The sequence below is a fragment of the Pelodiscus sinensis genome, chromosome 13 (genome assembly GCF_052426305.1).
Source record: "Pelodiscus sinensis isolate ZL-2025 chromosome 13, ASM5242630v1, whole genome shotgun sequence".
NCBI classification, from domain to species: domain Eukaryota; kingdom Metazoa; phylum Chordata; order Testudines; family Trionychidae; genus Pelodiscus; species Pelodiscus sinensis.
This window is the reverse complement of record NC_143064.1, coordinates 16,473,582-16,485,250: the sequence shown is the minus strand read 5'-3', so window position 1 is coordinate 16,485,250 and position 11,669 is coordinate 16,473,582.

The following is an 11,669-nucleotide window of genomic DNA, read 5'->3' as shown; positions in this document are numbered from 1 at the left end:
AAATATCTTGTTAATGAAGACGTGCTGACAACTGGAATGAATGAAACTACTTCAGATGCATGGGAAGTTCTGAAGACAAGCATGTACTATTTGGCAATCGAGAGTTTTGGAAAGAGTAGTAAGAAAAGCATCATCTGCGTTTTAGACTATGCCGAGATACTGCTGCCATTCATTGAGAGAAAAAGATCTACCTCAATCACATACAAGACTACTCCTACTACTGAGTCACCCAACAACCTCAGAGAAGCTCGTAGGGTTGTTCAAAAAGCCTCCAAGAGATGTGTTTAAGAAATATGGCTGGGTCTTTGTAGCAGCATCCAACAGGTGACTGAGGGTGAAAGTAGGCAGCTGTCTGAGGGCATTTGAAAGGCAATTGGGCTGATAAACAATAAAGCAGTACAGAAAGATCTGGATGGCAATATAATAACTGATAAAAAAGCAACTGGAGAGGTGGAATGAGCGGTACGGAATGATATACTCAAAGGACTCTGCATTAGACTAATGTGTGTTAGATGAATTGTCTGGGCTTGAAGTTATAACTTCAATGGATGACAAACCTACACTTGAGGATTGTGAGCAAAGATTCAAAAATATTCCCCAAAACAAAGCTTCAAGATCTGACCATTTTCCTGCTGAACTCTACAAATGTGCAAAGATTGCATGAGATATTGCTACTCTGTTGGAAGGAGGACACTGTTATGCAAAATTTTAAGGATATTCATTTCATCCATCTCTATAAAAACAAAGGAGAAAGACATGATTCTAATAGCCACAGAAGTATCTCTCTTACCATTATGGGAAAATCTTCAACTGTGTTCTTTTATCTGGAATTCACACCTTAATAGAGCAAACCTATCCTGAGAGACAGGTGTGGCTTTCACTCAGAAAAGTCCATCATACAGAAATGACCATGTCTATGACAACTACAGAAAAAGTGCAGAAATAAGTATATTCTATTTTATGTGGCTTTTATATGTTGAACAAAAGCCTTTGGCATGGGTAGCCAATCAAGGCTTTACATTGTTCTGCAGAAGTGTGATTATCCACCTATATTTCTAAACCTTGTGAAATCTTTACATGATATCATGAAAGCAATTGTAATGTATGAAACCCAAAGGTCACTTGTTGAACCTCAGTAATGGAGTGGAGCAGAGGTATGTACTGGCTCCCACACTTTCTCATTTGTGGTTCAGCACGTGTTCCATGATGTTCAAGAGGTGTTCATCTTAGCACTAGACAAGATGAAAGTTCATTTAACATTGCAAGATTCAGAGGTGAAGAAGAACATCATAAGAGAACTGTTGTTTGCAGATGAAATACCCCTTTTAGATCATAATGTTGATGCCTTGTAGTGGTCAGTTGCGGAAGAACTTTGTATGTGCTAGTTTAGGGGTGGTGAGGTCTGCATTCTTCCCCCCCCCCTTCCCTTTTCCCTATATCTGATGAGCCAGAAGCCGGTCTTTGAGAACATACGCCACTTAACATAAGCATTGTTACCAGTATATCAAGAACAAGTATAAGATAAGAGTAAAGGGCAAGAACGCATAAACAATTCTGTTTACCCTAATGTACTGATCACATAAACAGGGCCAAAGAACAAGGAGATCCAGATCAGAACCAGATCGATAACTAACAGCTAAGCCCTAGAGCAGCATATAATGAGTAATCCCTGGAAATTTCCAAACTGCAAAACAAGGCAGGGAAAACTGTATTTAAGGCTGCCTCAGAGCCTAGCAAATTGAATCTCACCCATGGGCTTTGGGTACCGGCGCCTCGGAAGCTGAGACAACCTCCCACTTCGTCCGCAACCTACCTGGGGCTCCAGACGTAAGATATGCCGCTTCTTTGTTATGTTGTTCTTCCATTTATGGGGCACAGCTGTTAGCTGTCAGGAAATAAACTACTTGTGATTGACTTATACCTGTGTGGCATATTTTGTACTTTGGGAACCCAGTGTCAGACCTTAGACTTACTCTGGCTGGCTACATGCCTACAACATTTTATTACAGGTTGATTCTCTCTAGTCTGGCAACATCCGTGGTCCAGCATGATTTTAGTAGTAAGATGTCCACTTATCGTGGGTGTGACCAAGTTCCCCTCAATCCTATAAAGTTTGTTTACAGCCACCGGTCTTGGCTCTCAGTGTTCTGTGATGTTATTTAGCTCTAATTTACCCCTAAATGTCATCTAAAAGCTCAGTAAGCAGTGGAAATGTTGGTAATGCTACTAGACAATATTGACCTCCCATGGTCAAGCAAATTCTCAAATTTGGCACTGGTTAGGTTCTGAGGGTGCTAGACTAGAGATGTTCAACCTGTACCAAGTTTTCTGATTCATGCAAAACCTTTGGGCTAGCAATAAGCTTGAAGAGGACTATTGTCATGCATCAAAGCTCTTCAGAACTAATTCCAGACATCACTGTAGATGGTATTTGTCTAGATGTTGACCAGTTACGCTACGTTGACTAAACTGTTACCTGCAATGCTTGAATTTACCATTAGAATCAGTAAAGTATGAAGGAACTTTAATCTCTTGCAATTCAGAGCCTGGAACAACACATTGTCAACTAAAATGAAAATTCATATTTATGAGATGTTTTCTCCTTTCTTCTATTGGCTCAGAAACAAGGATGACATGCCTAAAAATCCCCAAACTGCTCCCTCTCCCCGCTCCCACTGAGGTCATCTCCAAAGCTATGCCTACACTGCATCTAGGGCCTGGTTTAAACTACAGTGGAAGGTCAAACTAAGATACACAAGTCCAGCTATGTAAATTGTGTAGCTGGAGTCAACATATCTTAAATTGCTTTATTGAGCCATCCACACAGTGGAGAGGCTGATGGAAACAAATGCTCCCATTGGCTTTCCTTACTCCTCATGAGGCACCCTTTGAGCCCAATTTAGCAGGAAGATCAACCACAGTAGGGTCGATATTCCATGTCATGTGGACATGCCCTAGAGGTGTAACTTACAGCTTGTATCAACATACCTATGCTAGCTTTAATTTAGCTAGCTCACAAAAAATTGCAGCTCGGACTCAGCTAATTAGCCAGGGCAAGAAATGAGAGTACGTATCAACAGCTCTTCACTGCAATCCTGCAATCCTGAGTGGAGTGCAGGATCAGGTCCAGGATATAACCGTTACAGGACCGCTTGGGAATAGTGACCATAATATAATAACATTCAACATTCCTGTGGTGGGAAGAACACCTCAGCAGTCCAGCACCCTGGCATTTAATTTCAAAAAGGGGAATTACGCAAAAATGAGGAGGTTAGTTAAACAGAAATTAAAAGGCACAGTGACTAGAGCCAAATCCCTGCAAGCTGCATGGAAACTTTTTAAAGACACCATAATAGAGGCCCAACTTAAATGTATACCCCAAATTAAAAAATATAGCAAGAGACCTAAAAAAGAGTCACTGTGGCTTAACCACCATGTAAAAGAAGCAGTGAGGGACAAAAAGGCATCTTTTAAGAAGTGGAAGTCCAATCCTAGTGAGATAAATAGAAAGGAACATAAACACTGTCAAATCAAGTGTAAACATGTAATAAGAAAAGCAAAAAAAGATTTTGAGGAACAGCTAGCCAAAAACTCAAAAAGAAATAACAAAATGTTTTTTAAGTACATTAGAAGCAGGAAGCCTGCTAAAAAACCTGCGTGCCCCCTAGACGATCGAGATATAAAAGGAGCAATCAAAGATGATAAAGCCATTGCAGATAAACTAAATGATTTCTTTGCTTCAGTCTTCACGGCTGAGGACGTTGGGGAGATTCCCGAATCTGCACCGTTTTTTGTGGGTGATGAATCTGAGGAACTGTCCCGGATTGAAGTGTCATTAGAGGAGGTTTTGGAACAAATAGAAAAACTTAATGTTAACAAATCTCCGGGACCGGATGGCATTCATCAAAGGGTTCTAAAAGAACTTAAATGAGAAATTGCTGAGCTATTATCTGTGGTTTGTAACCTATCCTTTAAATCGGCTTCCGTACCTAATGACTGGAAGGTAGCCAATGTGACAACAATATTTAAAAAGGGCTCTAGAGGCGATCCTGGCAATTACAGACCAGTAAGTCTAACTTCAGTACCGGGCAAATTAGTCGAAACAATAGTAAAGAATAAAATTGTGAAGCATGTAGAAGAACATAATTTGTTGGACAAAAGTCAAAATGGTTTCTGTAAAGGGAAATCCTGTCTTACTAATCTGTTAGAGTTCTTTGAAGGTGTTAACAAACATGCGGACAAGGGGGATCCAGTAGATATAGTATACTTGGATTTTCAGAAAGCCTTTGACAAGGTCCCTCACCAAAGGCTCTTGTGTAAATTACATGGCCATGGGATAAGAGGGAAGGTCCTTTCTTGGATTGAGAACTGGTTAAAAGACAGGAAACAAAGGGTAGGAATAAATGGTAAATTTTCAGAGTGGACAGGGGTAACTAGTGGTGTACCCCAAGGGTCAGTCCTGGGGCCAGTCCTTTTCAACTTATTCATAAATGATCTGGAGAAAGGGGTAAGCAGTGAGGTAGTAAAGTTTGCAGATGATACCAAACTGTTTAGGATAGTCAAGACAGAAGCAGACTGTGAGGGACTCCAAGAAGATCTCACCAAACTGAGTGATTGGGCAACAAAATGGCAAATGAAATTTAATGTGGATAAGTGTAAAGTAATGCACATAGGGAAAAATAACCCCAACTATACGTACAGTATGATGGGGGCTAATTTGGCTATGACAAATCAGGAAAGAGATCTTGGAGTTATCGTGGACAGTTCTCTGAAAACTTCCACGCAGAGTGCAGCGGCGGTCAAAAAGGCAAATAGGATGCTAGGAATTATTAGGAAAGGGATAGAAAATAAGACCCAGAATATCTTACTGCCCTGTATAAAACTATGGTATGCCCACATCTTGAATACTGTGTACAGATGTGGTCTCCTCACCTCAAAAAAGATATTTTGGCCTTGGAAAGGGTTCAGAAAAGGGCAACTAAAATGATTAGGGGTTTGGAACGGGTCCCATATGAAGAGAGGTTAAAGCGACTGACTTTTCAGTTTAGAAAAGAGGAGACTGAGGGGGGATATGATAGAGGTCTATAAAATCATGAGTGGTGTGGAGAGGGCTGATAAAGAAAAGTTATTTATTAGTTCCCATAATAGAAGAACTGGAGGACACCAAATGAAATTAATGGGTAGCAGGTTTAAAACTAATAAAAGAAAGTTCTTCTTCACACAGCGTGTAGTCAACCTGTGGAACTCCTTTCCAGAGGAGGCTGTGAAGGCTAGGACTATAATAGAGTTTAAAGAGAAGCTGGATAAATTCATGGAGGTTAGGTCCATAAAAGGCTATTAGCCAGGGGATAAAATGGTGTCCTTGGCCTCTGTTTGTCAGAGGCTGGAGAGGGATGGCAGGAGACAAATCGCTTGATCATTGTCTTCGGTCCACCCTCTCTGGGGCACCTGGTGCTGGCCACTGTTGGTAGACAGGATACTGGGCTAGATGGACCTTTGGTCTGACCCAGTACTGCCATTCTTATGTTCTTATGTTAATTTCTAGAAAATGAATGCTAGCACACCTATGTCTTTGTGATCTTCAAGTAGCACTTCCAAGTGCAGTACCGATGTAGCCTAAAATATTCCCAGATTTTCTTTTCCCCCTTATTCAACCTACCAGGACTACTGCTTCCTGATCTCTTCCCTTATTCTCCACCCTCCCTCTCCAAATACTCCATGCTCCTTTACAGGTTATTGTTTTTTTTCTCATCCTCGCTTGAGTCTTATGGGTATAAAGTTATTTAGCCACTAAGCTTTAATAAAACAGTTATTTCAGGCACCCATTTTGAACAGCTGCATAAGTCAGTTAGCTCTTTGATGATCAAGACACATCTTAGGGTCTGCTGAGCACATGCTGCTACCCAAGCATGGTATATTTTGCATATTACAGACACATTACAGTGAAAGCCAAGCTTGCTGACAGTTTCTTCTGGCTTGAGAATATGTCACTTGAGGAAGTTCTAACAAAGCTCAAACCAGAGGGATAAGATGAAAAGGTAATTATAGTTTTTAAGAATGAGCTAGAAAAGCACACTCATGATATTTAAAATTATTTTCTCTGATTGGTATTTAATATTAATGGAAATAGCCTCATCTTCTTCAAATTTCATCTCATCAGCATTTTTAATACACCTGAAATATTACAATTGACAGAGGTCATGTTCCACAGGTTTATATCACCAAAAGAATTTGCATTGTTGCAAAATAAAGTTGTTTACCATCGAATCCCTACAATTTCATACAACTTGATTCATAACACTCAGTTAGTAATCTTTATTAAAACTGCATCAGTCATTTCCCTTCAAAAGAGATGATGTATGCATTTTTGCATGCTATGCCAAACACTGGAAGAGAGAGATAGAGTGCCATTCCAATTTACATAAAGATTGCAAACTCTTGTTCCAAAGTAATTTTGAAGTGGCGTGCACTGTGTGCAGGCATTTGATCTGATCACATTTCTGCATATTGAATGTGACATCTATAATTGGAGTCTGTTTTCTCAAGAGGGAAACAGTTTCTTACTGTTAAACCATGCAATATTATATTTCTGGACTGGGTGTCTGAAGGCACTTTTTCATGTAAAATTAAATCTTTTATTTTACAGAAAACCAATACATATTCAAAATTAATAAAGATAAACTTAAGCCACTTCTCTACATTTTTACACAGAAATCACAGTACTTTCATTAAACAGAACTCTTGTACTCTTCTAGGAACAGAAGTGGTGTGCTTCATGACTTGCTTCAGGGACATTGATATGCTGAAATATGTGTGTTAACTTTTATACACCTGAACTGATAACAGTCTAGGATCAGAACAGGCAAAACATTCTGGGAGTTTAAAATCCAGGTCTGACTCTTCATGGCTCTCGTGCATCTCTGGTTTCTTGTTTATATGAATTCTTAAAATATATTGGCAAATCCAATGAGTATTTGAGTTTAACAACTGTTATATAATAGCATGTACCTGACCAAGGAATTTTTACGGCACCTTGGCATTTAAACATGAACATTCCTGAAAACTTTACCTAAAAATTATAAAATTAGTGTCAGAATCCATGACAAAAGTTGTGCTATTTCTTTCTATTCCTCTGTGAACAGGATTGTGTTAATTTAAGTGGTGGGTGTTCTCTGCATGTGTATAAGCACACCCATGAGTGCACACACGTTGTTGTTTCTGTGTGCAATTTCTGAGGAAAGTTTTCCAAAATGAGTTTCTTGAGCACAGCCAGGATTAATATCAGTTTGATCCCTAATGGCAAAACATTCCATACTTCAGACTTGCCAGTCCTGCCTCATGAATCCATCAGCTATTTCAAACTCGCAGAGAAATATTGAAATCTCATCCTGGTGAGATGTTCAGTCTGATTTCCAAACCGAAGAGGTTCAAATAAATTTAGCTATTATGCAGGCCCACCAGCAGCAATTCCAAGCCCCAGTCCAGAAATCAATTGGCCCCCCACCCTCTTCCTTTGGCCTTTGATCATTACCTGGTGTGTGGGTCATGCCACTGAGCCCACCTACCTGCCCTCTGATGTGCTTTACTACCCTGTCCTGCTGGTCCAGAAACGCTGGTCTCCCCCAGTCAAGGCACAGAGTTGGGATAGCAGCCCCACAGCAGAGCAATACATACACTGAACCAGCTCAGCTCTGACAGCAACCACGATCACTGCCCAAAGAGGACTAAAACCCCATATAAATCCATCTACTCTGCGTAAAAGTTTTACACCTTAAGTTTGCCCTCTTTATCAATGAAAGAGAGATGTGTATAGTAGCTGCTCCTTCTAGTAGCAATTATTTATACAGGATTTGGTAATAAACAAAAGTGAATTTATTAAGTACAAAAAGTAGGATGTAAGTGATTGCAAGTGAAAACAGACAAATCAAAGTAAGTTACTAAGTCAAAATAAACAAAACACACCAGACATGCATCTGACGAAGTGGGTCTTTGCCCACAAAAGCTTATGCTCCAACACTTCAGTTACTCTATAAGGTGCCACAAGACTCCTCACCGCTAAAACACACCAGCTAATCCTAATATATTAAGGTCATGTCTACACAATGAGGTAAGGTTGAATCTAATATGTATTTTGTGCCCTGGTTCCCCACACAGGCTCCAAAGCAGGATGAACACGGACCCTGGCTTGCAGCAAATCATAGTGATGCTGATTCGTTCCATGTCTGAGTCACAATGCGGTTGCACCAATCTGTGCTTGTCTCATGGCTCCAGAACCGGTGTTCCACTGTGTCCAAAGGACTGACTGGCAGCTGCACTTGCATGAGCACCCAGGGTGTGCATGAGTGGTACCTCCTTGCCAAATTGAGCCTCGTCCTCCTTTTCCTGGTGGAGCGACATATGTTTGCTCGCATGAGCATGGTTTGCAGCAAACTGGGTTCAATGCTTGTGCTGCTATGGTATCCAGGTGGGCAACCAGGGCAGAAAAAAGCATGAGCATACAGCTTCCCATTGATCTCATGCAAGGAGGGAGGGATTAGATGAGAGCATTATGGGACATTGCTGACATGAGTCCCTAACCACTCACTGCAGAGTTTTGGGTAGGGGGCACCAGGCACATAGCCCAGAATGCAAACCTACCCACAGTGCATTGCTCTGAGACACTAGGCTCCATAATGGGGATGTGCTACCTCAGATTATATTGGATTCTTTCCCCGCAGTGAGGACACAGACCTTTGAATTTGCAAAATTAAGTGCCCAGAAATGGACCACATTAGATTCGACTTTACATCATAATGTGGACATGCTCCTAGTGTAGATCAGGCCTAAGAAACTCATTACATGCAAATTCTTACCCTATCAGTTGTTCTAATAATTTCTTTCACAAGCCAGGCAGCCTCCTAGCTTGGACCCAATCCTTCCCCCGTTCAGTCTTAGATGTTTCCAGCAGGCATCTTTGGCCAAAACATCACACTGGGAGCTTAGGGTCTGCTGCTTATCCATAATAACTTTCATTATAACTTTTGTTTAACTTCTGCACTTGCTAAATAGATCCAACATATTGCAGAGGTCCCTGCAACCCATGCAATATGCCATCTCTTGTGTCATTTACAATTTGGGAAGTGGAATCAGAGAGAATAATGGTTTAAAATGATTTGATTTTCACTGTCTTTCCATTTGCTTTGTGGTTTCCTGTTTTTCACTGCTGTTCCAAGGTAAGTATTTTAAAAGTGATCTTAAGTTCCAGTGAAACATTACTTGTGAGTTGTCCCACATCCATAAAGTTAAAGATCTGCATAAATGTTTACCAGACAAAGGCCTAAGGAAAACCAGGGGTGAGTCCATCTCCTCATAAATAACTCATGGGTATCATTCCTCCTCCAGAAAAAAAATGTTCAAGAAATTCATACAGCTCCAAATCATGTACATTCCTTTTTTTCCTCTCTTCTCCCTCCCCAGTAGAAAATTTTCACCAATATCTGTCAGTATCACATTTGCCATACATGGACTAAAACACACAGAGATAACAAAACTTGCTGCATGTGCATAAAAAGAATATAGTGCCCTAGATTAAGTACCACAGCACAAAAGATCAAGTCAAAAAAGACTTGCACATTTTTTGCCTTTTCTATGCTAAAAACCAGAAGCCATAATTACAGGATTGTAGAACTGCACATATCTATTAGAAGAATAAAAGAGTCTTCAGCCTGCTTAATATTTTAGTTCTTCAATAAATGTATCTATTTAAAGGACATCATTGTAAGGCAAATGTGATGTTTTACTGAAGAAAAGCAGTCAACGGTTTTCTGTAATTACAAGCACTGAAGAATTTTGTGCCCCATTTCAAAGCTAAAGCTACAAGAAGAGTAGTAAAGCCCTGAAGAAAAAAGCTTCTCTGGGAGATCTTTCAAGGGCAAAGGCAAAAGATTAGCATTTATCTGAAGTTACTCAAACAGAGAAGCTCCTGCTTTCATTGGAATATAACAGGTCAATTTCATACTAATAAACATGCATCTATCATATTGCACTTTCTGTAATCTTCCTTCCTGCCTAGACTCGAATTGTCATTTTGCATTTTTGTCAATGCCTATAAGACTAGAAAAAAAATGAAATCTTGGCCTTATTCTGAAAAAGTCTGCATTCCACGTGTCGACGAAAATCCTTTTCTGATATACTGTTCCTTGTTAATGAAAAATTGTCCTCCAAGCTCAACTTCTCTCTCCTCTCTCCCTCAGTTAGGACAGCCATGTGCTGGAAACTAAATTAAGATACTTAAAAATGCAAATGAAGTAGGCAGAAAATGATTTTTTGTGGTATTGAGGCATTAACTAATGGAATAATAGAGCTTTTTGAAATCAGACCATAATCCACCACAGGCAATTTTATTTAAATCAAAACATTATCTAAAATAATTCAAAAGTACATTCTGGAAATGTTTTAAATTGGCTTTGTAGAGACATAAGGTTATTTGCTTCTGCTGTCTTAACACTGATGGCTGATACAGTATCTGTAGAAACCAAGCAATTAGAATACTGGGATATTGCTCATTGACTTTATAGAACTGTTATGAAGTTAGAAAAAACTATGTAAAATAGTCTTAAGTGGGAGAGGTACTTGCACACAAACTGATTATTTACTTTTGTAATCATGGTAACTAAAGTCTTAATATTAGTAATTATCCACTTTACACCTAATTAATTGAATACATACTGTCATATCATTAATTTCTGTTCCTAAAAATAGATATAGAAAACTATGTTCAGTTGGATAGTGCAATTGGACATTTGATGAATTTCATAGTAGCTGAGACCTCACTCAACTATACAATGTAAAAACAGGCCCTAAATAATACCAAGCAATATAAATGGAGTTATTAATAGAAAACACAAAGGAAAACAGGGGGTCATGTGCTCTGATGGCCTCTTAGCATTGGCAACTTTTAACAAAAAACAAAACAAACCCAAAAACCAGACCCATAGTACTAGACCTTTCACATTTTCTGCTCCATTTCAACAAAATCCTTCCCAGCAGAGATACTGTATCAAGTGTGGCTGTTCAAAGATCATAGGCTGCAGGAGGTTGATAGAGGGAAGGTATACGGTTACGGACAGTTGGGTGAATCAGTTTTTGTTCCCGGAATAGACTGCTGGAGACTGCTGCCCCAGCAATTAAGGCAGGCAGGCAGGCACTTGGAGCTCATTTGGGCTGGTGTGCAGCAGACCATGGGAACACTCACAGCCAGTTAGAGCCTGCTGGTCCCTTATAAAAAGGCTTCCACTCAGACAGAGGGGAAAAAAAATGTGAAAGAGGGGACGGATTGCAGGTGTGGAGGAAACACAGAGACAAACAAACTGGGAGAGGCAAACATGAGAGGTCCCTCCCCAGGCCTTATGGGGAAGGTACTGAGGGAGTGGTTGGGGAAGTGGCCCAGGAAAAAGGCTACCACATGGTGGGGATGGGCAAGAATCTCACTACTAGCCACTACCTATGGTCTCTGGGCCAGAACCCAGAGTAAGTGTGCGGGCCCATGTTCTCCCCGCCCCCAGCCCTCCCACATGTCTGGTCAAGTGCCACCAAGAGAAAAAGGAAACCTTTGGGCTGTGGAAAAGTCTTCTCCTTTCCAGCTGGTGACTGGTCAATGATGAAAAGGGCTTGTTAAGGGGGGAATCCCT